The 26,956-nt window shown below is 41.0% G+C and overlaps 1 protein-coding gene across 9 annotated transcripts in view; it reads left to right on the top strand.

Annotated features, from left to right (window-relative positions):
- herc1 (HECT and RLD domain containing E3 ubiquitin protein ligase family member 1) overlaps positions 1 to 26,956 on the top strand; it is a 228,449-nt gene that overhangs the window by 1,625 nt on the left and 199,868 nt on the right. For all 9 annotated transcript variants that reach the window (XM_078532511.1, XM_078532510.1, XM_078532507.1 and 6 more), the window contains exon 2: positions 19,765 to 19,877. The gene's annotated coding sequence lies outside the window, so the exon portion shown is untranslated. The remainder of the gene's footprint in view (positions 1 to 19,764; positions 19,878 to 26,956) is intronic.

Raw genomic sequence — 26,956 nt, 5'->3', positions numbered from 1 at the left:
ATGTGAGGATATGACATGTAGATTGTAACAATGGATTTCTTGTACGTTATAAAACAGCTGGGAAAAGCCTGCACAGGGCTTTTGTAATTGCCTACAATAGCCTTTGAGTGCAGTTTCAAATCGGTAGTTAGTTTTGAAGTAGGTGCACCTAATTATTTTTGCAGTGTTTTACTGCGTTGTTGTGGGCTCCTGTTTTTTAACCTCCGCATATCTGAATTCTGTGACTCAGATTATGCTTAATTGATGCAGATGTCATAAACCATTCACGCTGCCTCTGAGATTTGCCATTATGATTGCTGAAACCTATTCGGATTACTTTTCCAGGCTATTCTAAAGTTCAGTTCACAGTGGAAAGATCGGGGCACACAACAGTGCAAATCCCAGATTGCACGGTCCCTGGGAATTCTGGCCATTAAATTTGATGAGCTGTAAATTATTTGAGGCAGGCTGTTGGTCTTTTCTGACTAAAAATAGCACCAGAGAGCTTGCCTCGTCAGCGGTTCTAACTTTGTCCATTCTGCAGTTATAGAATACCTACTTGTGGTGGCATTCAATACATGTTATAGAATAACTTACATTTTTGGAGACAAGTCTAAAATGGTGATTTGGCTAACATTAAACATATAGTTGGATTAAAGCTTTTCAGTAACCAGCAAAAGGGAAAGCTTTTAAAATAAATTGTTTAGGGTTGCTCTAGCTATCAAAGGGGTAAAGTTACTTCAGTCGATAAGTTGAAATGAGTTCACATTTTGTATTTCCCAAACTTCTTTTGTTTCAAATTGTTGGAGCAATTTCACCCCTGCACCTGACTGCAATTTTTTCTTCTATGATTGAAATTTTGATGGTCTAGTTTTTTTTTAACTGGATAATGCTAGATAGAATAACTCTTCATAAATTGCATTAAATTGCAATCTGCATAACGTTTGTAAAGTAACATCACAATTGTTTTCTACTGCAATGAAAGAAGTGATGAGTCATTATTTTAGCCACTGATTTACTTTTCTTTGTTCTTTGGGTACGATCCTCTGTTTATCTGTTGCTGTCGCACTGTATTGTTCTGGCATTCCTCCTGTCCTGCCAAAATACCAGGATTTGGAAGACACTTTTTACATCCCTGAAACTTGTGTATGTAATGAAAACTAAACCTGACTTGAATATATGGTTCTGAGATGGAATCAATATGGATTAAGTTGTTGGAATCGCAAAATTTTGAGATTTTCATCGTTGACAAAATGAAACCGACAGGAAAATAATACCCCAACCACTATCTCATTTTAATCTATTAAATTTGCCTTCCAAAATAAAGTTCTCAATTTCATGTGGATAAGTTTAGTGATTCAAATTGAGTCTAGAAGGTGAATTGTCTTCTCCCAAAACATATCTGATGTAAGAAATAAATGGAAGCCTTTGAATTTCTTCCTGTCATGTTATTATCTGGACCTCTCATCTTGTTTTTATCTTCCAAGGTTAAATCAGTGAACTGCTTTATTTAGGAAAATAATTCTAATTATGTCACAGCATACCATGCTCACGTGCCTCCTGAGGGTTGGTTAGTTTGTTTTCTTGTTGCAGGTGTAGCCCCAGGAATACACGTGTCTCAATTTGCTGCAGCAATGCATGTGATAATAGCCTACCTGTGTATGTGCCCTGCATGTTTCCAGAATTCTAACCTGCGCCAGCTGTAGGTTACAGGTGGGCAGTACTTTCACTGCTGCAGCCTTCTTAGCAGTCAGTTTTTGAAGGGTCGGAGTACTATTCTTTAAATTTGCTTTATTAGAATTTAAAAAGATTTGATGACAGTCGTAATTACAAATAAAGGCACGCAAAGTTTTTGAGACACAAAAGTTTATATTAATTAGATCATTACCAAAATGTCCATTTGAATTTGAAGTGTACCTCCCTTTTTTGCTTAACCACTTGTCCTTTCAATAATCTACAAGCTAAATTTACATAAAAGCAAAATTCTGCAGATGCTGCTGATCTGAAATAAAAACAGGAAGTAATGGAAAAACTCAGCAGGTCTGGCAGCATGTGTGGAGAGAGAAACATAGTGGAGAGAGAGCCATATTGGACTCGACGTTAACTCTGTTTCTCTCTCCACATATGCTGCCTGACCTGCTGAATTCTTCTCAAATTTGTGTGCCCTCTCCACAACCCTCCCTTATTCCCTGGCTATGAATGCAAGTACTGTGTACCCAGAACTCTGTCAGTATTACTGTATAACCAGTCACCTCTGTGGCGCTATATTCTCCTTGGCCTTGCCACTACAATACCTCTGCTCACACACGCTCCAACTTCCCTTGGAAAAAATATTTTCTTTCTTTTAAAAGTTGCACACAAGCTAGAGAACTAGGAACTCCAGAATGACGTTTGAAACTTTTATGCAGTATTAGGGTACACCTGTTACAATAGATACAAACGTTGCAAGATATAGCTGATTTTTGACAAGGTTATTCAAAATTTCTCTTAGTGGGCCGCTTAGCTGCATATCATTGAGGTCCACAGTATACACCATCAAAAAGCAAAACTGAACACCTCTGAATGGACTTTGGTCTCCTCAGCATCCAGGCAGAATCTAACAGTAAGCAATTACATTAAATTATACTGTATTTAGATCAGATTTTCTACAATGTTCTGCAGACTCAGCCCTAGGTGACATTTCTGATGGTTACTGTTATACTCTTGATAATCGGTTGTTGAAGGAAAAAAAGGACTGACAGAGCCAGTCATGGAATAGATTTATTCAGGGTGAAACATTACAGGTATATATCTCCTGATTCCACTCAGCTCTCATCAGTAAGTGTTCCTCCCATGACATCTAATGGCATCAGGTCAACATGGGCAAAGAAACCTCCTGCTGATTACCTCATACTGTCCCCCCTCAGCTGATGAATCTATACTCCTCCATGTTGAGCACCAAGAAGCATTGACGGTGGCAAAGATGCAGAATGTACTCTGTGTAGGCGACTTCAGTGCCCAGAACCAAGAATGGCTCGGTAGCACCATCACTGACCAAGCTGGCTGAGTCCTAAAGGACATAGCTGCTAGACTGGGTCTGTGGCAGGTGGTGAGGGAACCAACAAGAGGGAAAAACATACTTGACCCCCATCCTCACCAACATGCTTGCTGTAGATGTATCTGTCCATGACAGTATCGGTAAGAGTGACCACAGCACAGTCCTTTTGGAGACGAAGTCTTATCTTCACTTTGAGGATATCCTCCATCATGTTGTGTACCACCGTGCTAAATGGGATAGATTTAGAACAGATCTAGCAACTCGAGTCTGGGGAAGAATGAGGTTCTATGGGCAATCAGCAGTAGCAGAATTGTACTCAACCACAATCTGTAACCTCATGGCCTGGCATATTCACCGATCTACCATTACCACCAAGCCAGGGCATCGACCCTGGTTCAATGAAGAGTGCAGGAAGGCATGCCAGGAGCAGCACAAGGCATACCTAAAAATAAGGTGTCAACCTGGTGAAGCTACTACATAACTTGCATGCCAAATGCATGAGCAGCAAGCGATAGACAGAGCGAAGCGATTCCACAACCAACGAATCAGATCTAAGCTCTGCAGTCCTGCCACATCGTGAATGGTGGTGGACAATTAAACAACTCACTGGAGGAGGAAATATCTCCATCCTCGATGATAGGGGTGTCCAGCACATCAGTGCAAAAGATAAGGCTGAAGCATTGGCAACAATCTTCAGCCTCAAGTGCTGAGTGGATGATCCATCTCAATCTCCTCCAGAGATCTTCATCACAGATACCAGTCTTCAGCCAATTCGATTCACTCCATGTGATAGCAAGAAACTGCTGAATGCAGTGGACACTGCAAAAGGCTGTGGGCCCTGACAATATTCTGGCAGTAGTACTGAAGTCTTACGCAGCCCTAACCAAGATGTTCCAGTTTGGCTAAAACTCTGGTATCTACCCGACAATGTGGAAAATTGCCAAGGTATGTCCCGTCCACAAAAAGCAGGACAAATCCATATGGCCAATTACCACTCCATCAGCCTACTCTTGATCATCAGTGAAATGATGGCAGGGGTCATCAACAATGCTATCAAGTGGCACATGCTTATAAATAGCCTGCTCGCTGATGCTCAGTTTGGGTTCTGCCAGGGTCACTCATCCCTTGCCTCACCACAACCTTGGTTCAAATATGGACAGAAGAGCTGAACTCCAGAGGTGAGGTGAGTGACTGCCCTTGACAACAAGGCAGTATTTGACAGAGTGTGACATCAAGGAGCCCTAGCAAAACTGGAGTCAATGGAAATGAGGGGAGGAGGGGAACTTTCCGCTGGTTGGAGTCATACCTTGCACAAAGGAAGATGGTTGTGGTTTTTGGAATTCAATCACCTCAGTTCCAGGACGTTACTGCAGGTGTTCCTCAGGGTAGTGTCCTAGGCCCAACCAACTTCTGCTTCATTATTGACCTTCCATCATAAGGTCAGAAGTGGGGATGTTTACAGATGACCTTCCATCATAAAGTCAGAAGTGGGGATGTTTACAGATGATTGGACAATGTTCACCATTCGTGATGACTCATATGCTGAAGTGGTCCATGTCCAAATCCAGCAAGAACTGGATAATATCTAGGCTTGGGCTGACAAGTGGCAAGTAGCGTTCACGCCACACAAGTGTCATAGACAGTAACCATCTCCAACAAGAGAGAATCTTAACCATCGCCCCTTGACATCCAATGGCATTACCATCACTGAATCACCCACTATCAAAATTCTAGAGGGTCACTATTGACCAGCAACTGAACTAGACTAGCCATATAAATTCTGTGACTATAAGAGCAGGTTAGAGGCTAGGAATCCTGTGGTGAGTAACTTCCTTCCTAACTCCCCAAAGTCATCTACAAGGCACAAGTCAGGAGTGTGATGGAATACTCTACACTTGCCTGGACAAGTGCAGCTCCAACAATACTCAGGAAGCTTGACGCCATTCAGGACAAAGCAGCCTGCTTGATTGGCACCCCATCCAGAAACATTCACTCCCTCCACCACTGATGAAGAGTGGCAGCAGTGTGTACCATCTACAAGATGGACTTCAGGAACTCCTTATAACCTTCCAAACCCATGACCACTACTATCTAGAAGGACAAGGGCAGCAGACACATGAGAACACCACCACCTGGAAGTTCCCCTCCAAGCTACTCACCATCCTGACTTAGAAATATAACGCCATTCCTTCACTGTCGCTGGGGCAAAATTCCGGAACTCCCTAACAGCACTGTGGGTGTACCTACACCACATGGACTGCAGCGGTTCAAGAAGGCAGCATACCACCAATGCCTAGCCAGTGACGCCCACATCCCATGAATGAATAAATAAAAAATGCTCAAATAACCATCCAGTCAGTGCCCTCCACCTGTATGTGCTTAACTTCAATTGTTACAGTTAACAACTGTGGTCTTGCTGCAGTTTAAAATGCAACAGTGATTTACCCATTACTTTAATGGCAAAGTCACTTAGTATTGAAACTGCCAATGTGAACATTTTAAACTCTGTGCATTGTTGTCTGTAATTATATAATTGAGAGTTCTGGCAAGGAGGTGGCCCTGAATTGAGTTTCTGGACAATTACAATTCAATCAACACCCTGTACATTTAAAAACAAATGTTTCATCAATTGGCGTGGGTGGTATTATTGATCAATTATTAGTATTCCAAAATTTGCAACTAACTTCATTGATTTTCCCCCAAACCTGTTATATTTAGCAATTACATTGGAGAATTATTTTTCCTTTGTTCTTACCATGAATTTGCAGTATTTACATAAGGTACAATTACTTAATTTGTTCTTCTACCTGCCTCACAATTTTCAATTTACTTAAAATTAAGACTTTTTTTAACCTCTAGCTTACCACACTGGATCTATAGTTGTTGCTGAAGCTGTCTTTGGTGCATCCTTGTGCAAAGAATAAGTTTTCTCACCATTTGAATCTGCAGTGTTTTGACTCCTGAACAAGAGTTCAGTTATTATGGTCAGGACCTGATTGGCCACTGTAGCCAAAGTCCATATTAATGCCTCCTCTGACCCCACTGCCAACACAAGTCATCACAAGACTCATTCAGGCAACACAATTCACTAATTATTTTTATTTAATGATGAAAATTGCATGAAAATCTGATAAAAGGAAATATTTTTATTTATCGGCCACGTGTCTTGTGATTGGGATGACCAAGCGTTGGGTGTAATAATGCCACGGGACAGTGTATTTAGATTTTTTTTCAATATTGTACAATTTGAGTTGTTAAATATTGTTTTTGTGCATACACCTGTTGTGAAAGAGGAGATTGGCTGATAAGCGTGAAGAAATTATCCAAGCAAAACTCAGTTTTGTAATGAATGCTTGTTTACGAATAAAAGCAAAATACTTCAGATGATGGAAATCTGAAATAAAAAGTAGTGCTGGAAATACTCAGCAGGTCTGGCAGCATCTGTGGAGAGAGAAACAGTGTTAACATTTAGATGTTGAAGTTTTGTTTTGTCATTTTTCTCATTCCCTCACTAAAGAGGCTGATCCTTGCTGAGGCTTGGTGCCATGAGTGCTGGCAGTCCTGGATTTAAACCTGGGACTGTTAGGCCTGCACTAGCATAATAACATGCTGAAGAGTGCTTTCACCCATTAGAATGTATAATCTATTTTTAAAAAAATCTAGCATCTGTGTGGTCGTCCTGTCAACTTCCTACATTATAAATTCCTAAAGCCACATTTGCAGAAGAACGTAAGAAATAGGAGCTGGAGAATACTGTATGGCCTGTTGAGCCAGTCAATGTGACCATGGCTGATATTGGGCTTCAATTCCACTTTTCTGCCTGCTCCCCATATCCCTTGATTCCCTGAGAGAGCAAAAATGTGTCTCAGATTCATGGTAGATCCACAACCCTCTGAGGTAGAGAATTCCAAAGATTCACAACAGTTTGAGTGAAGAAATTTCTCCTCTCCTCAGTCCTAAATGATCAGCCCCTTATCCTGAAACTGTGTTCCTTTGTTCTAGATTCCCTAGCCAGGTGAAACAAGCTTTTAGTATCTACCCTGTCAAGCCCCTTCATAGTCTTGAATATTTCAGTGAGATCACCTCTCATTTTTCTAGACTCCAGAGAATGACTCAATTTACTCAGCCTCTCAATCTAATGAATACTTTGCTGTAGCTCCTCCAATTCAATTATATCCTTCCTTAGATATGGAGACCAAAATTACTCAGTGTTCCAGATATGGTCACCAAAGTATTATTGGTTGTAGCGAGACTTATTTATTCTTATACTCCAATCCCCTTGCAACAAAGGCTAACATGCCATTTGCTTTCTCAATTGTTTGCTGTACCTGCATGCTAACTTTCTGTGTTCCTTGTATGAGCACACCTAAGTCTGAGTGTCAACATTTATAAGTTTCACTGCTACGCAAAGTATTCTGCTTTTCTATTTTTACGAGCAAAGTGAATAACCCCACACTTTTCCACATTATATTCCATCTGTCACCTTGTTGCCCACTCACGTAACCTGTCTATATCTCTTTGCAACCTCTGAATCCTCCTCACAGCTTACATTCCCACCTAGCTTTATCGTCAGCCAACTTGGAGACAGTAAGTAATGTATCTTTGTCTAAGTCATTAATATAGATTGTAAATAGCTGAGGCCCCAGTAATCATCCTTGTGGCACTCCACTAGTCACAGTCTGCCAACTTGAAAGTGCCTATTTATGTGCCTACCCTTTGCTTCCTGTTTGTTATTTAATCCTCTATCCATACTGATATATCGCTCCCAATACCCTGAGCTCTAATCTTGTATATTAACCTTTTTACGTGACACCTTATCAAATGCCTTTTGAAAATCCAAGTATACTGCATTGACTGGTTCCCCTTTACCCTGCTAGTCTACCCTATCAGTTACATCCTCAAAAAAAAGTCTAATAAATTTGTCAAACAGAATTTCCCTTTCATAAAACCATGTTGACTTGTTATAATTATCCTATGCTTTTCTAAGTGCATTACTAACACTTCCTTAATAATTTCCAGCACTTTCCTGATGACATGTCAAGCTACTTGGGCTGTGATTCCCTGTTTCTTTCTCCCTCCTTTCTTGAATAGTAGTGATACATTTGTTAACTTCCAATCTTCTGGGACTTTTCCAGAATCTAGGGAATTTTGGAAAATTATAGCCAGTGCATCCACTATCTCTTTTGAATCCTAGGCCATCAGGTCCTGGAGATTTGTTGGATTTTATTCCTTAAGTTTATCCACTACTTTTCTCTGCTGATATGAATTACCTTAATTTCCTCACTCCTATACGCCCATGGGTTGCCCTCTGTTTCCAGTATGTAACTTGTACCTGTCTTCACAGTAGAATACACAAGATATCAATTCAATGTCTCTGCCATTTCCTCATTCCCTATGATTTCTTCTGTCTTTGCTTCTAAGGAACCAGCATTTACTTTAACTACTCTCTTCCTTTTTCTATATACTTATAAAAACAGATTATAAGAGTTTTTACATTCCTGGGTGGTTTACTCTCCTATATCAGCGATGTGGAACTTCAGTTAAATGTGGAAAGTTTGAAAAGTGGGGCTATTCTCCTTGGAGCACGGAAAGTTGAATTATTTAATAGAGGTGTTCAAAATCATGAAGGGTATTAATCTAAGTAAATAAGGAGAAACCGTTTCAATAACTGGAGGACATATATTTAATTAGAATAAGAACCAGCAGGTAGCAGATCTGTGGGCCCAGCAAAACATGATCTAAAATTCTCTAGCCTACAAGGATTTGAAATATTAAAATATAAATGCTGCCACCTGAAGCTAGTTCCAAGACAAGGTCTCCACAAGCAATCTTGGTTTAACATTTTGAGATGGGGATCTCTGAGTTTGGTTGTTTATGCACTCCAGAAAATTAGGGTTGAAGTATCTTTTGTTGCTGCCAGAAGTGCAGCTGAATTTTTAGATTTTTTTAGAAGGACGATGGTGAACGTATTAGTAAAGAGTGTGTGGTTTTTAGGTTGGAGCTTTGTGTTTTGTGAAAACTGCAAATTAGGAATGTGCTTCCTAACAGGTGTGGAACAGATTACAGATCGGCTTGGGAGCATCTCTTTTAAAATGTGCCATGAGGTTACTAAATATGGATAGTGAAAACCTGAAATGAAAAAGCAGAAAATGTTGAAAGTAACTCAGCAGGTCAGGCAGCAACTGTGGAGAGAGAGTGACGCCAGACTTTGATGCCATTGTAAAGATGTAAAGAGTGGTGATCAACCGTGTTGTTTATATTAAGCCAAGAAGGTGTGAAAAAGAGGGTAGCTTTGGCTTTGTTTTATTTAATGCACCATTATGCTTATTTGTAACAATATTTATCTTTATTATAACTATTCATTTCTTGGTTGTTTATGGCTGACTCCCTTTCTTTCCCCTCTTCCATACCCAGATATGGCCCTCTGGCTGAAAAGCTTGCCCACCCCTGATCTATGGTGTACCTATTCTATGGTAGCATTTTAATGCACTTCACAGTTACAGTATAAGCACAGTGAATGATTTTAAATAACTAAACTTCCAGCTCACACCGCCCTCTCCAGTTCTGTCAGACTCTGAACCCCAAATCCTATCAATCTTCAAACTGTTGCTTGGCTGATTCTGTTTCTACACTTCTTCCCATGTCTCAGCCTTTCCTGTGTATGTGTGCCACCAGGGTCTGGAAACATTCCCCAGACCTGAGCTCCATCCAGACTTCAATTCCACTGCTCCCGCACTGGCTCTCCACGGGGAAAGCACTGTTTTAAAGCCTTCATTCTCTTCCTAAGAAATGATTTTCTCCTTTTTCCCAACATTAACCAATTCTAGCCTTCTCCCCAAAAGTTCCATTCTCCACTCCCTTTGATCTTCTCCCCAATTCTTGCATCACCCTTCCATTACTTCTACTCTGTACTTCCTACCTGCACTGTTTGCCAGTGGTCCTGTTCTATTCTACCACTTTTACAAGTGCTCCCACATCCAGCCGAGACCACCCTTCCACCAAGGAAATATGAAGTTGATCTATTCGTGCTGATGCTATAAAAACTCCAGAATACTAACCTAGCCATTGTCTAGTAAGAGTACTCCAAAAATACACTGTGCATTAAATAGAATAACTCCTCTGTGAAAAAGCAGCAATGCTTGACTTTGAGCCATCAGTGGAAATCTGTTATTACCATGTTGATCTGTCTTATATGGAAAGAAGTACAGTATTATGAAGTCTAATGGAAAACTTATCTTATCAATTGGTCCTCTATTCTGTTAATATGTAATCGCTCAGCAAATAGAGCCTTGGGTCACTCGGGCAGCTTGGTCAAATGGAATGTGCTGCTCTGTTTCAGTGTATACACGGCATTTTAAGATTATTTTGGCCTGTGGAAGAATTGGTAGCATTTGGGCCTAGAAACGCTTGCTGGGATTAAAGCTGGGGCCTGGGAAGCCTTGGGTGTTGCCAGGACCAGGGAGAGAAATCATGGGCCCTGGTGCTTCTCCTGATTCCAGGCCCCTTATATTCCTACCCAGGTTTGTAAATGGCTAGACCTGGGAATGAAGCACATGCAAGCATGGAAAACACAATAGAAGTTTTGTTAGTAATCATCAGTAATAGAGAGAAACAGAAGTGTTGGGCAGTGAACATTGTTTACAGGTAATCTGCTATAATGTTTACCATGATCTCATTCTGAACCCAGGGATAACTGGTGGGATTTGGAAGGGAGGAGAATGCAATGTTGGCATACATGCTGTTGGGTTGGGGCAGGTGGAAGAAAGAGAACTGTGGAGGGGGAGAGCTGAAAGGCAAAGTTAAGATGGGAAAGAGGGTGTGAATATACTATCTATTGACTGACACAAGCTGGCCTTACACTGCTGGTTGACCAAGTTCAGAGTGGATTTGCTACAAGTAAGGACTTTTTGGCCTGTAGTGTTTGCTCCAGCTGTCAGACTGTAGGCAACAGAACATTATTGTGCTGTAATTAACAATCTGGAGTTGGTCGTTACTAAAATGGCAAGCTTGGTTTGTGAGATTGTGGTTTACACTGTGATTTTTGCAAATTTGTGCCACAATAATTCGTTTAACTTCTCATCCAATGGACTGGGTCTCCGACCAGGGAGTTCAGTAGTGCTGCACTGGAGTGTTTGCCTTTTTCACGTGCTCAAGTCCAAGGGTAGGGCTGCCGACTGAGGTGATAGTGATATCAACTCAAGCTACAGCAGGAAATAGTTAATGCTGAATCAATCCTTAGCACTGACTACTTCCCTTCCTTTGAGCATAAAAATCCAACATTACATTTTTTTAAAAAAAGTAATCAGAAAATGAAGATGCTGTAACACTGAACCTAAATAAAACTCTAGTTAGGACACAACTAGAGTATTGCGTCCAATTCTGGTCACCACACTTTCAGAAGGACATGAGGGTCTTTGAGAGGGTACAGAGGAGATTTATCAGAATGGTTTTGGGGATGAGGGATTTTAGCTACAAGGGTAGTTTGGAGAAGCTGGGGCTTGACTCCTTTTCTCCAAGGAGAACTAAGGGGAGATTTGTTGGAGGTGTACAAGATTATGACAGGTTTGGAAAAAGTAGACAAGAAAAACCTGCCCTCATTAGTTGATAGTACAAGCACTAGGGGACACAGATTTAAGGTTTTGGGCAAGAGATGGAAGAACTGTTTTACACAGTTGAGTGGTACTTGCTCCCTATGAGGGTGTTGGAAGTGGAGAGGATCAATGATTTCAAAAGGAAATTGGATGAGCACTTGAAGGAAATAAACCTTAGGACTAAGGGATAGAACAAGGGAATACTCTGCAGGAGCCTGAATGCTCTCCTGTGCTGTAAATAACTGACTGTTGTGGCTCTGCGTTCATTGTGTATTTTGGTTACTGTTAATATATTGTCACATCCCAAACTGTGCACACCTTTCCCTTCTCCAAATAGGTATATACCCTTGCCTCAGTACTGAAACTGCCTTAATCAGTCATCTGAAAAACTAGAACAAGAACAGAAAATGCTGGAAAAACTCAGCAGGCCTAACAGCATCTGTGGAGAGAAAGACAGTTAATGTTTCAAGTCCATGTGACTCCTCTTCTTCAGAGCTAAAGAGAAGTAAAAATGTGATGAAATTTATACTGTTTAAGGAGATGGAGCAGGCGAAGCTGGATAGAAGGCCAGTGATAGGTGGAGGCAAAGGAAAGATGGCATGAACAAGTGGACAAATGGGTGTTAATGGTGGTGGTGCTGGCTAAAGGAGGTAGTGATGGTGGCATTAAGGATAGAAAGCAGAATGTGATAATAGCAGGACAAGGGTAAGCACTCTGGAAAGAACAACATGAACAAGTGCCCTAGTGGGGGTGAGGTGGGGAGAGGGGATAGTGGTGGGGGGAAAAAAGATCGAAAATAGGATAAAAGGTGGGGATAAAACAATGAATAAAAATGAAAGTAAATAAGAATAAGTGGATAAAAAAATAAAAATGAATATTGAAAAAAGGGGTGAGGATTTGGAGTCAGTTCATGGTCTGAAAGTTGTTGAACTCAATGTTCAGTCCTGTGGCTGTAAAGTGCCTAATTGGAAGATGAGGTGCTGTTCCTCCAGTTTGTGTTAGGCTTCACTGGAACATTGCAGCAGGCCAAGGACAGACATGTGGGCATGAGAGCAGGATGGTGTGTTGAAATGGCAAGCGACAGGAAGGTCTGGGTCATGCTATCGGACAGATGGTGTTCCGCAAAGCAGTCACCCAGTCTGCGTTTGGTTTTTCCAATGTAGAGGAGACCGCATTGGGAGCAGCGAATGCAGTAGTCTAAATTGAAGGAGGTGCAAGTGAAGCGCTGCTTCACCTGAAAGGAGTGTTTGGGCCCTTGGATAGTGAGGAGGGAGGAGGTAAAGGGGCAGGTGTTGCACCTTCTGCGATTGCATGGGAGGGTGTTGAGGTGTTGGGGGTGATGGAGGGGTAGACCAGGGTGTCCTGAAGGGAATGGTCCCCACAGAATGCTAACGGGGCGGGGGGGATGAAGGGAAGATGTGTTTGGTGGTGGCATTATGCTGGAGTTGGAAGAAATGGTGGAGGATGATCCTTTTGAATGCAGAGGCTGGTGGGGTTAAAAGTGAGGACAAGGGGGGCCCTATCATGGTTCTGGGAGGGAGGGGAAGGTGTGAGGGCAGAGGCGCGGGAGATGGGTTGGACACGGTTGAGGACCCTGTCAACCACAGTGGGTGGGAACCCTCAGTTAAGGAAGAAGGAAGACATGTCAGAAGCGCTATTTTGGAAAGTGGCATCATCGGAACAGAAAAACCAGGTCAGGCTTCATGCGTACTCTGGAGATACCCAGGTCTATCTCATTGCTACCCCTCTTGACCCTTCCACTGCTGTGCTGTCAAATTGATTGCCCAACAGCCAGTCCTGGATGAGTTGAAACTTGCTTGAAATAAACGTTGGGGAGAGTGAAGCCAATATTTTCAGTCCCTGCCACAAACTGTTCCCTAGTCACTGATTCCATCTTCTTCCCTGGCCACTGTCTCTGGTCATATTTGACTGTTTGCAGCCTCTGCATTCTATCTGATCCTGAGCTGAGCTTCCAACCCCATATACTTCCCAGCATGAAGACTGCTTATGCCCACTTCTGATATTGTTCATTTCCTATTCTGCCTCAGTTCATTTGCTGCTGCAATCCTCATCCACATTTCTGTTAACTTCAGATTCGACTATCCCATTGCTCCCCTGCCATCATCCACCCTGCATAAACTTGAGGTCGTTCTAAACTCAACTACCCGTATTCAAACTCGCTATGTTCAAAATTGCACCAAGTCCCATTCACTTCTTACTCTTGTGCTTGCTTACCTACATTGTCTCCTGATCCATCAACAGTTCTGAGATCGCTGCTTTCCTCCAATTCTGGCCTCTTGTGTCCTTTCTCCTCATGCTCCCCCCCCCCCCCCCCCCCACCCCATGCCCACCCTGAATTCCTGTGCTTATGATTTGACAGCTGTGCTTTTAGCTTCTTAGGACCTCAGTTCTAGAATTTCCTCCATAAACCCTTCTACCTGAACTCCTTTTCCTTCCATCCTTTAAAATGCTCTCACCTAATGGCTCTTCCTTTGGCTTGGTATTAAGTTTTGTTGTCTGCACACCCGTGAAGCACCTTGGGATGTTTTGTGTTAAAGGTGCTATATAAATGCAAGATGTTATTTATTTTACATTGAGGTGGAAATGGTTGACATATGATAGATGGCATAGCTCCTGATTCTCATCATGTTCTCTATATGCAAAAAATGAGTACTTCTGACATCAGTGTGTGCACAAGAACAAAGGGTTGTTGACTGATAGATCATAGGATATAACTCAAAAATTAAAATGTCTCATTTTAAGTCCTCTGTTTCAGCTCTAATGGACACAGGGATAACTTGCACCCAGTGAAGAGCCACTCGAAGGGAGGACAGTTTGGGGATGAGAAATAACACTGAGCACCGGTTCTCCAAACTCTGCTTCCTTCTGAGAAATGTTTCCTGCTGGAAATGTGGTATTGGTGAATTTATCCTATATAGAATATCACATAACCAATTGTTAATTTGTTTTCAAATTTAGTTTGACTGGCTCACCAGTCAACAAAATCGTCTTTGCTGAAACTTGCAGGCCATTTAACAAACAATCAAACATAATTGGGGCACTCTACAAAGAACATTTTAAATGTAAATTCATTATTGTGTGGGTTTGATTTCCAGTAAAGAGTGGGAGTTTTGCCCAATGTTCAATTTTCTACAAAAAGATTGTAGAGAAAATGATCCATAATCTCTGCAATTCCGTCCCTAAAACACCTCCACTTTTCCTACTTTTAAGACACCCTTTTAAAACCTATGTCTTTGATCAAGCTTTGGTCACCTGCTCAAATTTTGATTCTTGTGAAGTGCTTTGGAATGTATTACCTCATTAAAGGTGCTGTATATGCAAGTTGATGTAAATTGTGATTTATACAATTTTGGTAAGTGAACATAACTGCGAATTTTTATTTTATGGCCCTGTCGCTGAAGCAGCACCTTGTTAAAATGCTGCTCATAAGATAACATGGTCAGTCTCACTCCTGGTCTGAATTGGGCTTGCGAATGGAAATTTGTTGTCACGTTGTGGGGGAGGGGTGATTGGAGGACATATTGCACAGCTGCAAATCTTGAAGGCTGTAATTGGTGTTTAAAGGAGTTGCTTCATTGGTGGAAAACTGAAATGGCCAGCCAGTGATCTAGGGTATCTCTATTTTCAAATGTTGCTTTGGAAGTACTTCTGCATAGAGTGCAGTGAAGGACAGTTGTCATGTTTGGACCCCAGGCCATCCTTCTTGTATAGTGTGCTTGGTAAGATGCAATAGTCGCATTAAATGCTGTTTGAAACACCCAAAGGGCATTGGTACAGATTGAAAAAAAGACTAGACAATATATAACTAGACCATGTAATTGGGTGCATTGTATTGTGTGTAGCTTAACTGTATTCTGAAATACAGTAACTTATCAGCATAATTCGGCACTGGTGTTGCCCATTGAATGGAATGAAATCTTAAGCACTTCATAAAAGTTATGGGATAGTGTGCTGTGTCCTGGTTGACCATGTGGCTGCCATCAAAGATGCCCTGAACTTTGGGGAATTGTGATGTCAAGAATTGGCAGGGCTTTCTCTTGTGCTACAGGTTTTTAGGTGAAAAATGATGCTGTTTGGTATCAGGCAAGTTCTTGACCTTCCTGATCCATTTCTGTTCTGCTGAATGCTGTTGCTGCATTTCCAATTTGGTAGTTTAGAGGCATAACATTGACTGCCACGAGCAGTGTCATTCCTGTGGTGTTGGTTTTCTGCAGATCAATTTTAAACAGAGACATCATTTTTCACTGACTTCCTCTTGAAGCAGTGCCTGTGAAGGTCACTTTCTTCAGATTGCTATAAGGGCAGGTGCTGGAACCTTTCCTGTGCATTCGAACCTTCCCTCCCTTCCCATCCTGTTTCTCATTTCCAGATAATCCAAAAAGAAGTTCTCATATGCAGAATTTTAATTGTGACAGTGATAATATGGCAAAAAAAAGCTTAATAATCATCTGACAAACCTATAAACTTCAGTGCAGCCTGCTAATTATACATGCTGCACATAAACTGCTGTCTTTAGGTGCCCTGGAATGTGCCTGATCCAAATTGTCCAATCCAAATGGACACTCTGAATAAGCTGTGTATATTCCCTTAAAGAATATACATGGGTACAATTCCATAACTACTTGATTTTTCATATGGCATGAGTCTCTTACCTTTGTGCGACCACTTTAATTTGGCTTAAAACACAATGCACAATAGTTGTTAATCTGGCTAGACTGATTTTTACCAGATTTTTCTCTTCTCGATTGCTCTTTGTTTGCACTCTGGCATCACTGGCTGTGGAGATTATGAAATTGACCCTGAGGATTTATGAATACACAAAGAATGTAAAGTGTGTATTTCCCTTAAATTCCCAAGTTATTCCGATAAAGGTAATGCAAACCTTCAACTTGAAATGTCACTATCTTGGATAATTAACCTATAATGAATCGTTGGAAGTAGGTAGCCAGACCTAGTTTGGATAGAAACTTATCTGTGTGAAGTTGTTGACTAAGCAGGGCTAGTACATAATTAAAGCATGTGTAGTACATAATGCTCTCAATTTGGTACTTTGATTAAAATGATACACATCACTACTAGAAGCTTGAGAACAAGGATCTCACTTAGTTTTAAAATCTGTGCTGTAAATGTGTTGTCTTTGTTATTACATCACAAATGATTGAACTGTTAAGAATGAGACACATTTATGAACATGAGATGCTTATTCTAGCTGTCCCTGATTAAGCTGCACAGCTAATTTTTCTTTCAATCTGATAGGTGCGAGCAGATTGATTCTTTCATGGTCTTGAGACATCCCAAAGCTCTTTTCAAAAATACTTCATTGGTTCTATTGTCCCTGTTGTAACGTAGGAAGAATGGCAGCTAATAAATGTGCCACAAGGGCCCATGAACAGATATTCTGTTGTTGTGATATTGGTTGAGAAATAAGAATTGGTCAGGATACTGATACTCTTGGTTTCTGTTTGTGGTGGATTAATAGCAGTTTAACTACTTTTTTTCCCCTTGCAGCTTCATTCTCCCAATAAGCAGGTAACATTTTTCCCAGGATTTAAGAACACAAATCCTCAGACTGTCATTAGTCTGGAATTGTTTTAAGGATTGAAATGAACACCAGCTTTAAACGTTTTAAACTAGTTGCTTTGACTCGTTTTGTGGGCATTAACAAATGAATGGGTATTCGACCTGCTACCAACAGGCCAGGAAAGAGTAGCTGAGAATCATAATTTAAAAAATGAACAAAGGTGACATGGAGAAAACTGAGGGAAGATGTACATTTTGAATGGTGATGATCTGGTGGATGTCGAGGCTTTTGGGGTGGAAGGTGAAGATGGGCGGTCCTGTTGTCATTGTGCGCTGGTGAGAATGGAGTTGCAGGAAATGCGATGGATGCAGTTGATACAGTATTGCTTCTTTACGCACATATTTCCTCATGAAAATGTTATATTGTAAATTACACACCAGATAAGGTAAAGGAAAAATAACTTTTCAAAGCTTGTGTAAAATAGTTATAGTGTTAATTAGAAATTACAACATAGAAACAAGAGGTTCATCTCAACCAGTTGCTTTTCTTCATGAGGATTCATCCTAATTTCATATGCTGCCTTTTCCTATGTCCCCTTTATCTTCAACCTAGTCTTAGTTACTTCTAGACTTGACCGCATTCCTGGCTGATCTCTCACATTCACATTCTACCCTCCTCAAACTTGAGGTCATCCCAAACTCTCTTGCCCATGTTGTAACTGAAACCAAGTCCTAATCCCCTATTGCCTGATCTACACTGGTCTCCAGTCAAGCAGTGTCTTGATTTCAAAATTCTGAATCTTGTCTTCAAATCTCTCCATGGCCTTGCCAACGTAATCTCCTCCAGGCCCACAACCCTTTGAGATATCTGTGCTTCCCTACTTATACCTCTTGTGCATTCCCAATATTAATTGCTCCACCATTGCTGGTTGTACCATTCAGTTGCCTAGTGCTCAAGCTTTGGAATACCTTCCCCTCCCCTCTGTCTTTCTACCTTGCTTTTGTTAGGACAGGAGTTGCAGGCAGACCTCTCTCCAACTGTCCACAAGCAGAAGGTGTTTTGAATTATTTTTAAAGTATGCTGTGGTGCATTTTCCCAAACCCTCAGTTAGTGTGATCCAATTTACTAATGACTTGCAGCAAACTTGCATTATAGTTAGCTCAGGTTAGTTTATTCATATTCAAAACCCAGGGGAGGAGTGTTCGCAACGTCTCTCTCTCTCGCTCGCGCACGCGCGCACGCACACACACACACACACACACACATACTTCACAACTATGGCTAGTAAAAGTACAAGACCCACGGAAATGAATATTAGTTCATGTTATTATCAGAGTGCAATGAGGGATTCGTTCACGCAGGAGCTTGAATTCAGCTGGCTGAAGACTGGGGATGTAAAGTTCTCTTTACAGTTGGTGCTGATGCTGCAAGATAAAGTTGGTACGCAGTGACAGGGTCAGTTCTACAGGCGATGGTAGGAAATCTTCCAGCAGAGAGGCTTTGAGGAGCAGGCTGTTATTCAGTCTGGAGTTCTGCTTCTTGGTGTTCATCGGTTGGATGTTAAACAGCAGACAGGATTTTTCTGTTCTCAAAGGAATATAGAGATTTCAAAATGGTCACTCAAGTCATGTGGCCTTCTTTGGAACTGGCTTTGATTTCAGGACTGAATATCCCAGCCATTAGCTTTTTGAAAGAGTTAAATCTATATTGAGGTCCTTGTGTTGGGAAACCATTTACCAGGCAGACTCCTCTAGAGGGGTAAACTTATCAAGATACAAATGATGTCCATTGTCCCCTTTTGAAATGGACAGTCCCAGGTGTGAGATGAGTATGTTAACAGCTCTACAGACATAGCTAGTTTCGAACTCAAGAGTCCCTGGTTTTTTGATTATAATGTCCACCAATTGGTTGTGAGATTCCACGATGATGAGGAGGATTCTTTTTTATATTCATTCATGGGATGTGGGCGTTGCTGGCTAGGCCAGCATTTATTGCCTATTGTTAACTCCGTCATCTTCTCCACAGATGCTGTCAGACCTGCTGAGTTTTTCCAGCAATTTTTGTTTTTGTTTCAGATTTCCAGCATCCGCAATATTTTGCTTTTATTTTATTGCCTATCTCTTTGTCCAAGCTTTTGGTCATCTGACCTATTTTGTTCACAATGCTCCTGTGAAACACCTTGGAATGTTTTATTACTTTAAAGGGGCTAGATGAATATAAGTTGTATTAAGTGTTGGTACCTCTGCTTCAGTCACCAACTCTGCTAGTGCATTTTACAATCTCTCAATTTTTAATCTTCTTGCTTTTAATCTTAATTCTGTAACCTGTTGTTCTGGACTCCTCAACTATTTTTATCTACTCTCTACCATCACTTCATAATTTTAAGCATCTCTTTCAAACCATCCCTATTTTTTTGCTCATGTCTTTCTTTGTATTTGTACTATTAGTATAGTGTGGAGCCCAAAATTTTGCACACTGTACTACAACTGTAGTCTAAGGTTTTTAGTGGATTTGCCATTGCATCTCCACTCTTATATTCTGTACAAATCTAGTATCCTGTTATTCATATTGACATGACCAAGATGAAGAAATTGACAGTTTTTTTTCTCTAACAGTTTCCTTTTGTAGGAACAAGACTGAGGACGTTCGTTCAAGCAGTTGCAGGAGTTGATGTGGGCTTTGTAGTAAATACCTGTGGAAAGTGCTTTGCAAAAAAAGCAGTTGGAAGGTGAGGGAGTATCTGCAATTTTTAAAAATCTTTTTTATTGTGAAATGGCGGAGGAATAAATACTGTGTTCATTTTTCACTGTACAAAGTTGTAAAAGTAACAGTTTATATTACTGCTATTCATGTGAAACATCATAAGTTACATTGCCATGTTGGCTTCTACTTGGTGAATTCTTGATTGTGACTGTACCATCAGGTGGCCAATCCTAGCAGCTGTCAATGTTTTGTAGCAAAAGAAATCATCTCATAAACAATCTGCTGCTACCAGCTAGAGTGTTATTGGAAAAAACACTAAGATTAGATATTCTACCCACTGCCAATTGGGGAAATGGTGCATGACATGTGCATATCTAACAAAAAGGAAGTAAAATCAAGTTAAGAAATAGCATGACATGCTGTGATAACAAAGTGTTGCTGTCGTTTACTAATTTTAATGTGTCATTTTTAACAAATGGACATTTCTCGTTAACTGTCTGGATAGTAAAGCCACTTATCTTCAGTGTCCTGCATTAATGGCACACTACCACATTTTGCAGTTATGTTCAAATAACGTATTGCCGGAATGCCAGTGGGCAGCACCGTGGCAGTAGTGTCACTCGATCTGTTGCACCCAAGTTACTGATCTTGACTATGTTGCTGTTACTGGTGGCCCTGGACTTTCTCTGCAGGATGGCAGTTCTGTTTTCTTTTGGTCATTTAACTTGTAATTCTTCTTTGTCCTAGCATCCTCCAAAGGAATGTAATCCCACAGTAGAAAGTTTAGGATAACAGTGGAGAAAATCAGAAAGAATCTAGCTTCTTTCAAGCCATTTTTGATGTCATTCTTCTAAGCTTTCCTCCTTGCATCAAAAAAACCAGCTTCCCTTTGTTTTATTAGTTTCTTTGCCTGTTGGCCATTGAGCTTTTGTTATTCTTGTTGCCATCCAGGGAACTACTTGTTTTTGTTTTTCAAAAGAACTTTACTTCAGGCACTGTGCAAAGTACTCTTGGGCATTTATCATCACTGATAACCATGCCAAACAATCTCTACATTATGTTGGTTTAGATGGTAGCACTCTTACCTGTAAATTAGAATGTTGGAGGTTCAAGCTCCATTATAGACTTGAACATAATCTCGGTTTGTGTTCTAATGCATCACTAGGGCGTTCTGCAAATCTAAGGTGCTGTCTTTTGATGATTCAGGTAAACAGTCTCCATCTGCTGTAAAAGATCCCATGGCGTTCAGGGAACAGAGTTTTCCTGTGTTGGCCAAAATTTTAACCTAGATAGATTCTACCCAAAAGCGCATTTTGGGCTGTCATTCTAAAAAGTATTAGCTTGCTCAAGAGTATAAATAGTGACTGCTGGGACACTGTGGGGGCGGGGTTAGTAGGTAGGAGGCAGACATATGTAATGCTGCATTATAAATAAACCTATTATCAAGGAAAAGGTTGGCATGTAGTTTCATCCTTCACCTGGCTTGGGATCAAGTTAACTTGCCAAATTTGCTGATGACAAAGATTGGTAGGAAAGTAAGTTGTGAAGAGGACATAAAGAGGCTACAAAAAGATATAGATAGGTTAGGAGAGTGGGCAAAGATCTGGCAAATGAAGCATAATGTGGGAAAATGCGAAATTGTCCATTTTGGCAGGAAGAATAAAAGAGGAGCATATCTAAATGGAGAGAAATTGCAGAGCTCTGAGATGCAGAGGGATCTGGATGTCGTAGTGCATGAATCACAAAAGGCTAGAATACAGGTACGGCAAGTAACAGGAAAGTTAATAGAATGTTATCATTTATTGCGAGGGGAATTAAATACAAAAGTAAGGAGGTTATACTTCTGTTACACAGAACACTAGTGAGACCACGTCCGAAGTACTGTGCACAGTATTGGTCACCTTTATTTATGAAAGATGTAAACTCATTGCAAGTAGTTCAGAGAAGGTTTACCGGACTAATACCTGGAATGGGCAGGTTGTCTTATGAGGAAAGGTTGGACAGGCCAGGCTTGTATCTGCTGGACTTTAGAAGAGTAAGAGGCGACTTGATTGAAACATAAGATCCTGAGGGGACTTGACAGGGTGGATTTGGAGAGGGTGTTTTCTCTTGTTGGAGAATCTAGAACCTAGAGGTCACTACTAAAAAATAAGGGATCGCCCATTTAAAACAGAGATGAGGTGAAATTTTTTCTGAGTGTCATGAGTCTTTGGGACTCTCGTCCTGAAAAGGTGGTGGAAGCAGAGTCTTTGAATATTTTTAAGGCATAGGTGGATAGATTCTCGGTAAGCAAGGTGTTGATAGGTTATCGGGGGTAGGCAGGATGCAGATTTGTGGTTACTATCAGATCAACCATGATCTTATTAAATGGTGGAGCAGGCTCGAGGGGCCAAATGGCCTACTCCTGTTCCTTGTTTGTATCCTTGGTTCGTTGCCTTCCACAGTTTCACCTCATTTTGCCAGTCCATAGATCGTATGTTCATATGACATTGCTAGCCTACTCACCAATGTTCCAATTGAGGAAGCTGTAGGTAGTTGCACTGCAGCACTATCATGGCAATCTAGACCTGTCACCATTGCGTGAATCAGTATTCATTGAACTTAAAAACTTGACAACTCACACAGTTGAGTCGTGTATTAATGACACCATGTATGCCTAAATACATTATGTTACCATGGGATCTCATCTAGGTTCAGCTCTCACAAACATCTTTGGTGGGTTCCACGAGAAACGTGTCTTCGATGGAATGACACTTAACCTCCTACCCCTCGCATATTTCTGATATGTGGATGATATGTTTGCTATGTATAAATCCACAGCTGCATGTAATAATTCCCTTACATGACTTAATGGGCTCCATCCTGTGCTCAAATTCACCTTGGAAATGGAACAGTCAAATGAACTCCCCTTCCTGACATACTAATTGAGAAATCTGCTAGGGGGTTGCCTTGTCTACTGCAAGCCTACCTTCACTAGTCAATAAAAGCTTTGGGATTCTTACAGTTCCAAATGCTACAAAATTGGCCTTATCAGCAACATTGTAAATAGGGCCTAGCCCTAGCTCACCATACAAGCTTGATGCTAAAATAGGGCACATCAAAGGCACCCTTCGGGATAATGGCTACCCTGATGAGATCATGCAAACACACGAATGGACCTAAGGCCTTTACTTTCGTCCCTGAAAAGTGCTCAATTTCCCTCAGGTTACCCTGGAAGGGCAAGGTATCTGAAATTTGAAAAAAGATTAAGCTAGTCGCTTTATGCTCCTACTATGCAGCAGCAACACAAGTGGTATTCGGCACTAACAGGATGCTGCTGTCAAGCCACAAAGATTTTTACCTATCACCCAAATGAGTAATGTGGTATATGAATTTCGATGCTAGTGTGATGCCAGGTATGTAGGCCATACGTCCCAAAGACTGGTGGATCGTATCAAACAGCATGTCCCAGGTGCTGTTTGCAACAGGCAAGGCACAGACCGTACCCAACCGGTCAGTGCCTGCTAAACTCAAAGCAGTGCCCAACATTGGATGTGATTCTGCAAAAGGACACCATTTGCTAAATAATCCTCTGTGCTAAGAATGATGCTGACAGACAATTTAAAATTGTTAGTCAGGCTTGCAGTGTGCTGTACATGCATGTGCTGGAAGCTACATATATTAATGCACAGGGCCCTGTTCTTTGCAGACAGAAAGAACATGTACACACATTACGCCAGTTTCAGCGAAACAAAATAAGTGATAGCCATTTCCTGACTAGTCAAGGTATTGCCCTGAGGAATATCAGGGTCAAGCTGCCTGGTTTAAATCTCAAACAATGATTGGCAATTAAATGTCAGTCACCATCACTGGTGCAATCTCCATGGCAATGCCTCTACCAATCAGAATCCACTTGCCAACCAATCAGCACTCTCTAGACATATAGTATAAATTGTTGTTTTCCCCTTGCATTGTTATTCTTGCGAAGATTCCTGATGAGTGCAAGATGAAAAGCTTCGACATATCTTTTCTTTCAGCAATACTCAAGTTCTGTACTACTAAAACAAATATTACTTTCTTGCTATCCGGGACCACCATCTAACATCTCCAAGTCTCTCATTAAAACCCCAAGCCACTAATCTCACTTTAGCTTTATATGTCCTAACCAGGAGGACTTTTTCTGCACTTGTGTGATCAGGCTGGCTGGCTGCTATCTGTCACTTGCTTCCAACTATCCAGCACTTTGATTGGCCTAACTTCTAATTTGTTTGCAGCCACCAAAACCACCTGACTTTAATTTATATTCAGAGATTGATCTGTAGCCCTTGTTCTGTCACATAGCCTAATCAAGCCATGGCCTCTCCTTGTCATCCTACATCTTCCTGGACTACTGCTACAGGATCTCTCCCTCCCATGATCATTTCCATGTGCCTGAGTAACTCCCAGATCCACTATGGGGACTCGCGCTGTGTTTTCTTGCTTTCCACAGTTTTGCCAGCCTATAGATCTTAACTCTTGTCCATCATCTTAAACATATTGCCAAGTTTGTGGATGACACAAAAATAGATGGGAGGGCAAACGGTGAGGATGACACAGAGTCTTATGGTCTTATTGTAGAAATTCAGAATCCATGATACATTCCTCAATGGAATGACCATCCTATTTTCAAAATCTTCCAAAGTCTGACTGTGTCTCATAGGCATCTAACATTATCTTGTTTGTAAATTTTATCCATAAACTTTAATAGCTGTAAACCTCCTTGCACATCCAACTGACAGGCCACTAACTAAAAATACTTTGCTTCTGATCTTTCTGTTGTAAGAAAACGACGGTGCCAAGGCCATACCTTATTTCCTCTTTGGTAAGGACGTAACCTGTGCCCACATATTCAATTCATTTTCGCACTGGTCTTAAGGTTTGGATTCAGAACGTCGGTGGGAAATCTCACTCTGACAGTTTACACTTGCTTTCAACCATTCTTCACAAAAGTAACTCAGATAACAATCTTCTGTCTGAAAAAAAATTTTTTGTTTCCAATCTTTGCCTTTAGGCAACCATCTTTTGCTACCATTGTTAACTTGATACCAAGCCAGGTGGTGAAGCATGAAACTGGATACTAATTTTCTTTAATAATAGGTTTATTTACAGATTGCATATGTCTGCCTACTAACCCACCCAGCTCCCAGCAGTCTATTTATACTCTTTCGAGTTATCAACAGTCACAGATTGCAACTCTTTGAGTACAATCACAGTTCTTGGTTTTCCGGGAGTGGGACATGAACCCACAACCCTCTGATTCAAAGGCGAGGGTGCTATGAACTGAGCCACAGCTGACACCCTAGCAGTCTATTTATATATGCCCTAGGTACGTATATAACCAATGTCCTTCACCTGTGTATCCTTAACCTTGATAATTAAAATACCATTAACACTGCTTGTTGAACCTTATTCTGCACATCAGCTACTACATTTGTTATTTAACAACAATGACTACATTTTGAAAGTAATCCATTGATTGTAAAACACTGGAGCATCCTGAGGATGTGATGAGTGACTCTATAAAATGCAAATTTGTTTTTCCATTCTGGTTGTTCTCGAGTGTTGTTTGTGATATGGAATTGTGCATTGTTTGCCTCAGCTTTTGGAGTCAAAACTTTACTAGGATGGTAAAAGTGATGGGAGGCAATCTTTTACATTAGATTTTGCGGAGGTGCAATTTGATGCCAGTGACGCTCTTGGTATCCAAGATCCCTTGAAAAGTTTGTTGCTCAAGTATCATCATGGATTGATTATGTTGGAGTGAAGTTGAACTTCAGAGATGTTACTAATTGGCCATGGTAGAATTTGCCCTTCAGTGATTATTATCGTAACACCAGCTGGTTCTTAGTGCTCATTGGGGCTGAGTGGGGAATGGTGAGTGCTCAACGAATAACTTGGTGCTGCCGAAGGGAAAGCAGCTGTTGTTGCTGCCAGTGGTGTGTCAGTCCCTCCACCACCACCCAAAAAGCTGCCGCAGAGTTGGCTGGTGAAAGAACGGAGTCTAGAGAATTGTCATCCACACAGGACCTTGTTCTCTTTATTATTTATCCACTGATTCTATAGACTTGACTGACAGAGCAGAGATCTGCCCACTGGCTGCATTCTTTTTGAGTTGGTGGCTATTTCAGTTCTACAGGAGTTCTGGAGTTAGCAGCTAACTAGGTTTCACAGCTAGAAACTGGATTATGGAGTTGATAGCAAATATTGTGCACATTATTCCATTATGGAGGACCACTCTAAATCATTATTTACAGTGTAGACATAAAGCCAAGTTTCTGGCCTCCCGTATTTACAAATGCTGAGAAGTATTAATGGAATTTTCAGAGATATTGAGTCTCTTCAGGGAATATGTAATATTTGATGTTGACTGGGTAACGCCCACCAAAATCGTGTGGACAGTAGGTTTGGCAGTGTTTGGTCAGAATAGAATGTTTCTACAAGTTTATTGATCCATTGTGCCTCACTCCAAATAAGAACAGCTTGCAAAAATTTTTTGAGACAGGATTCATTTGAGCTTCCTACCTGGGGTTTCTCATTAGAAGTTGTGGATTTTGGTTTTGGTTTTTGTTCCTAATAAAGAACCTTCACAACATGAAGTAAAATGCACACTAATCTCTGCTTATTATAAAGCTAAGTATACAGAGAATTATTGTACATATTTTATAGAAGCACAAAAACCAACAATGTCAGTGGAATTTAGATAAACTTGCATATATTGAGTAAGTCTGTAATGGTGAATTGCTTTCTGGCATATTGGCCTGGGTCTTCCATGAAGAGGCAATCATCATCGGATTGCAGCTCTGCTTGAATTTTTCCATGGTTAAATGCTGTTCTGCATTTCTTGCCAGTCTTCCTAGCCTGGATTCTCCAGAAATGCAGAGCACAGCGTTCCCCAGAGCTCCATTTGCAGCACTGTAATGTCGGGGTCAAAAATCATGAGACACGCCCCCTTTTTTTTTTAACAGCACTAGCTGCTATATGGTTTAAAGGTCCAATGTGAATGTTCATGAATGGATGAGTGAATGGGTAGGGTGGCAAGTGGATTTGGAGGGGTAGTCAGGTTGGGAGCTAGTCAAGCCTGGTCAG

Source organism: Cetorhinus maximus, chromosome 30, assembly GCF_964194155.1.
Source record: "Cetorhinus maximus chromosome 30, sCetMax3.hap1.1, whole genome shotgun sequence".
Lineage (NCBI taxonomy): Eukaryota > Metazoa > Chordata > Chondrichthyes > Lamniformes > Cetorhinidae > Cetorhinus > Cetorhinus maximus.
The sequence above is the reverse complement of the archived record's forward strand: the minus strand, read 5'-3'. Positions and strand labels throughout refer to the sequence as shown.